Here is a 6,000-nt window from a genome sequence, read left to right as displayed (position 1 = left end):
GGGGGTGTGGGGAAGGTAAAAGCACCAGAATTAAGACCCCCCACTCGCACCCGTTGCTTCTTGCCTCCAACTAGCAACAGTCTTACTTCATTTCTGAGAAAGGGAAGCACTACCGATCCGTTATGGAAAACACACACAACTCCCATAACCTTGTTCATTTTCATATATGTAGCTCGGAGCAAGCAGTTCTCCGCCACAGCCTCCCTTTGATTTGAAAGCAATACAAAGAATAAAGGGAAATGAAAACTATGGCCACAGAGAGGCCGGCGCTTGATCCTTGCACACACACAGACACACACACCTTCTTGCTTCCCAGTTACATACAAAGACAATTTTCCAAACGGGTGGGCACCAGCCTTTCCCCCTATCACAAGTTGGTCTTCTGGCTGCTTCACAGCTTTTGGGTTGGCTCATTTGCACATCGTTTCAGCTGAAATCTCCCTCCTCGGTGGGGACCCCCAGGGAGAGGAATGTTGCCCAGGCAGCAGCCCTGGCAGCAAGGCCTTGGGGAACTGGACGGGGAGGCAGCCGCAGAATAGACGCGATAGACTTGGGTCTGGGGTCTGCTCCACTTGGCTGGCTGCAAATTCTTGGCTGAGTGGCTTCCCTCCTTCTGAGTTTCAGCACCCCTCCTGGAATAAAGAGCTTCGTGGTCGTCCTTCCAACTGTGAGTCTCTGATTCTAGCGATGACGCCTTTGGTCAAACTCTTCAAAAGAATTCTTTTCATTCATTCATTCATTCATTCATTCTCTCACTCATTCATTCAGCAAACAGGAGTACCTAAAACGTGCCACACACTGGCTTAAGAGCCTTAGCATAGAGAAATGAATAAGGAATGCCCCCTTCTTGCAAAGTGACAGAATTAGAGGAGAGGTATAAACCCAGGTGCCGGGTGCCCTGCCGATGACAGTGTAAATTTGTACAACCTCTTTGGAGGCCAGGTTGGCGCCAGCTCCCAGACTGTCCAATGCACACACTACATTAGTCGAGAGCCCTACCTGCCTGACTCTAGCTACCTTAAGCAGAAAATGTTTGGGTTTCCTTTTTTAAGGCTATTGAGTTCCAGGGAACCTGAGGGGAGGCTGAAGGCTGCAGTCTCAGACCCAGATAGGGACAAAGGTGACCGGACACTGGCAGTCACAACTCGCCCATAACTGTGGGGCCTGGGCCCTGCACCATGCCACCGCTGCTTCCTGCCACAAAGATGGAGTCACCATGTTTCCTGCGTTGGAGGTGTCTGCTTAGCTGGGTCACATGCCCACCTTTAGCCACAAGCGAGCCACAGGAAAGTGGGCATCCAGCATTTTGTGCCTCTACAGTGCCTAGTGGACTCTGCCCCCCACCCCAGAGCAACGGCGTGGGCAATGTCCCAGGCAAAGGAAGACATTTATGATGCTGGTGGCCAAAATCATGACAAGCATCCTCTACACATGCCTTTGGCCTGGAAATTCCAATCCCACAATTTCCTTTTTTTTAAGTTTTTTTTTAAATGTTTACTTATTTTTTGAGAGAGAGAGAGACAGAGTGTGAGCAGGGGAGGGGCAGAGAGAGAGAGGGAGACACGGAATCTGAAGCAGGCTGCGGGCTCCGAGCTGTCAGCACAGAGCCCGATGTGGGGCTCGAACTCACCAGCTGTCAGATCATGACCTGAGCCGAAGTCAGACGCCCAACTGACTGAGCCGGCCAGGCACCCCTCACAATTTCCATTTCTGTAGAGGTACGTTAATACTTAACGCAAGTGCACAAAGATGACTGCACAGCAGTGTGCTCTGCAGGGAAACGAAACTTGAAACACCTAACGAGTCAGCAGTGGAGGCTTAGGTAAGTTATAGACAACACTGCTGCCGTTGTAAAGATTGTACCCATTCATTTCACAAATGTTTGTCACGGCTGTTACTATGTTCTAGGCAAGGGGAGACCATGGCACAAAAACAGACACCCCACGCCCCCCGTGGAGCTTACCGGGGGAAACAGATAACAGAGGAAATAATCAGAGAAATGAATGTGAAAGTACAGCCCAGCTGAGGCTAAGAACGGGTACGGGTGCCATGTAACCGGGCGCGGTCAAAGGCGTCAGAGAAGGATGCCTCTGGGAAGACAGGGTAGGCATTAGGACAAGGAGTCGCGGTGGGTCGGCAGGGCCCAAAACACAGAGGGACCGTATACACAAAGGCCAGGTTCAAGTGTTTTCTGCTTGCCCTCATTCCAATGGGAAGCCAATGAAATATTTGAGGGTGCGGGTAGTAATGACATCAGATTTGCGGTTTTCAAAGATCATCTTCAGAACCACGTGAACCGGAGTGTAGCGCCGTGCGAGCGGAGACCACTTAGGAAGCGGCCGCGTGTCCAAGTGATAGCACATGGTACCTGGACGGGTTGAGGACACACTCACAGAGGTAAAATCCGCACGGTCTGTGGGTGGATGTGTCTGCCCCATGGAGTTGTGAAGCACAAGGCTGGGCAAAACAGCAGTCTCGGTATTAACCTTTGTAGAAACAGTAGCATTTATTAGCTGTCCTGGAAGAGGAAGGAAAGGCGGTTGCTCTCTGGGTTTGTCCCCCAGGAGACAGTTTCATGTGCTCGCCAGGAAATGCTTCAGATTTGGGTGTCACAGCACGTTGGAGTTGGGAAAGCCCTTAGAAATTATGCGGCATGAAAAACAGGTTGTAAAATAGAAAAACACATGGGATGTAGGATAGGGCCCAATTGTTTTAATATGTTATGCACAGGCAGGCTATGCCAAGTAATGGTGGCGGTAGATTATTGCCTTCGCTTTTGCACATTTTTCTAACTTTTCTGTGATGAACACGTAAAACACTTTCCCAATCAGGGAGGAATCCAATATAATTCTTTAAAGGAAATTACCTAGTATATATAATTCCTCTTCTGGAGAGGGAGCAAACTGACACAGGAGAGGTCTCTCGATGGGGTGCAGGGAGAAATCCAACCGTTACTAGACAAGGGTTTTGTTGTTGTTTTAAATTCTTCATCTTTATTTGAGAGCTGCTTGCCCTCTTGAAAGATTTTCAAGTCTACATGCAAAGGGCCACTTACCTTGTATAGCCAGCAAGTTATTTTAATAGCTGAGTATGTTGTCTCCAAATCAAAAACGTCTCAGAGACAGAAGGGGTTTTAGTAGTTAGTTGTGCTCTGGCAAACGATTCCCTGTGTCAGGATCAGAGTTTCTTTTTTTCTCTCTCTCTCTTTTTTTTAGTACAAAATGAGTTTAATCTGGTAAAAGTTGCATGTGAAATTTAGAAGCACACTGAACTTGTTTTTAGTTTAAATGAATGTTTTTTCTAAATTCAAGTTAGCTAACATACAGTGTAGCCTTGGTTTCAGGAGTAGAACCCAGTGACTCATCACTCACATAGGACACCCAGCGCTCATCCCAACAAGGCTGTCGTGGGGGCTGACCTGGGCGTGTCTGCTATCTTTTCTGGCCTCTCTCCTCGACTCCGGTAGCGGCCCCCCTCTCAGTTACGACCACCCAAAATGACTTATGACATTGCCAAATGTGCCCCAACGGCAGCATTGCTCCCCACCCCCAGTGAGAACCACTGGCCTAGGTGACGCTTGGGGTGACACCTCGGAGCCATGAGAGAACACGTCCGATCGCCCTTGCCTAGGATGGTTCCGCACAGATTTCAAGATCATGCCATCCTCTGCCCCTCATTCCTCGTCGCCCCCCACCCACTCCTAAGTCTTTTCTCCTCCAGCTTGAACATTCCTCCTTCCAGTGTTCCTCACATGACAGGTGGGGTCTCCCATTCGTGCACACACCCATGACAGCTCCGCGTCCGCACCTAAACACAATTCTCTAGGTGCCGGCAGAGCGCGGGCAGAGCAGAGTGCGGGCAGATGCCCGCCCACGCAGCCAGACATCCCTTTCACTCTGGGCAGCGAAGCCCCACTAAGTCCCACGCTGAGCTGTGGACCAAAATGTTGAAGGTTTGCACAGGGGACACTGCTCCCTTGGGTCACCCCTCCTTGACACCTGGGTCCCGGGGCTCAATTGTTAGGCCCATATTTATCCTTCTCAAACTTCACCAAGTCACCAGAAATCGGTACCCATGCTTGCCCCTGAGGACACAGAGATGGGTGGGGAATGGGACAGGATAGAAAATGACTCATCGCTGCACACATGTGTGTGCTTTTTAAAACTCTGTGCCAGTAAGCTTTGTATATTGCCCAGTCGCAATAAATAAGCCAGCCAATAAACACACTGGACATACTTCACCTGCTCAGATTCACCCAATGCTCCCAGCCTGTCCTGATCCATTTGGAAACTTATGATGTCTTCCAGTGTCCTCATTTTCTTCCCCAAATATGAGAAGCGTGCCATCCAAATCTTCACTCAAAGCCATCAACAAGGAAAGGCGGAAGAGACAAGCCAGGATTTGTTAAGGTACTTAAGGCACTAAGTGGGGGCTTCTCCAGCTGGCACCCCACAAACCCACCCATTTCCTTCAAGATGACAAGCCAGCCCTCCTTTCAGTGGCTGCTATTGCACATCTGGTTTCCCTAAAGAGGCCCACTAGATCGGCCACCCCACTTCCTCCTTCTTTCTGGGGAGTCTCTAACTGCAGGGTAAGCTGAGAGAAATAGCACTGCCCAGCAAGGCGCTTCTATGCCCAAGTGCAACTTACCGCCTACCTCCCATAATTCAGCCGCTTCTCAAATCCCACAGCACACTTGCCCTGGCCTCACACGGGTGGGGGCAGGCTGGGTACTGTGAGGGGGCAAAACCGTACGATGGGATGGAGGGCCGTTAAATGGCTTCACTTATTTTAAGGCCGCATCAAGCAGTCCCAAAACAGCAGCAAGAATTGCACACACAATGATAATGGCAAATTTAATATGATTTATTCATATAATAACTCATGCTGCACTTAACACAAATACAAGGATACCTTTTTCAATAGTGTGGAGGAGATGAATTCATAAAACCTGTTAAGTAAATAATGAATTTTGAATATAAATCACCTGCAAAGGTTCTTTCCAAAGCACACCCGAAACGACAATAAATTAGGGCAAGGGTTTTGTAAATGTCAGCCCCAGTCCTGCTCTAAACCATCTCACCCGCATAAATCACACTTCCTGACTTTTACAGACAGGAAAAAGCAAAAGCGTTAACCCCTGCCCTTTGCTCCTCTCTTTGTCCACGTCCTAACTCTGGCTTCCTGGCAGGTGCCAAAGACACTAGACATGGAGCCTTTGTTCCCTGCTGCCAGCAGAGCTCCCTTCTGCCCGGGGTGTGCCACATTGCCCTCTGCATGCACCTGCAGGTGGCCTCCCAGACACCGCACCCAGAGCCAACCGAAGCCATGTCTGTTTTCTCCAGCCTGGAATCGCCCCCATCAGAGGCCTAGGACCACGGTCCAGAATCCGGAGTCAAACATCCTTTCATGATTATCAGCAGTGCCTGCCAGCGATCTTGGTGGGATATGGAGTAACAGCCAGGAAACTCGGATCCCCAAGGAAAGCCCTCAAGGATGGGCTTTCCACCACATCGGATTGTATTTCAGCAGACACTTGAGAGGAAAGCAACATCTGCCCCACTAGGTAGGCAAATGGGCGGGACACCAGCAGGAACTTCAGATGCACGTGGGAGGCAAGTCCTGAGAGCAGTGAGGGCTCTTACCCATCATTGTAACATTGTAGGCGATCCCAGGGCACTGGCTAGTGACAACCCTCTCAGCTACAAGTTCTCGTGTATGGAGGAGAGACTGCCTGGGAGAGGTGAGGGGACACCAAGTGCACTGGGGCAGAAGGGGGCTAGGCTGACAGCAGGCTCAACCACAATGGGCTCTACCTAAGGCCAAAAGAGATAATGGGCGGAGCCAAAGGGGGCACCTGGGTTCTAGTTCAATTCCCAATCCCAGGCCAAATTCAAGAGATTCTGCAAAGGAGCTGTAATCTGCAGGCTGGACTTGCGCAAGGAGAAGGGGCTGAGCTCCATTTTGGAACTGATACCCAAAGCCCCCCTCACACAGTGA

This window comes from Lynx rufus, unplaced genomic scaffold (genome assembly GCF_022079265.1).
Source record: "Lynx rufus isolate CCGP_SWC_20201006 ecotype Redwood Valley unplaced genomic scaffold, mLynRuf1.p SCAF_46, whole genome shotgun sequence".
Taxonomy (NCBI): Eukaryota; Metazoa; Chordata; class Mammalia; order Carnivora; family Felidae; genus Lynx; species Lynx rufus.
This window is presented reverse-complemented; position numbering follows the sequence as displayed.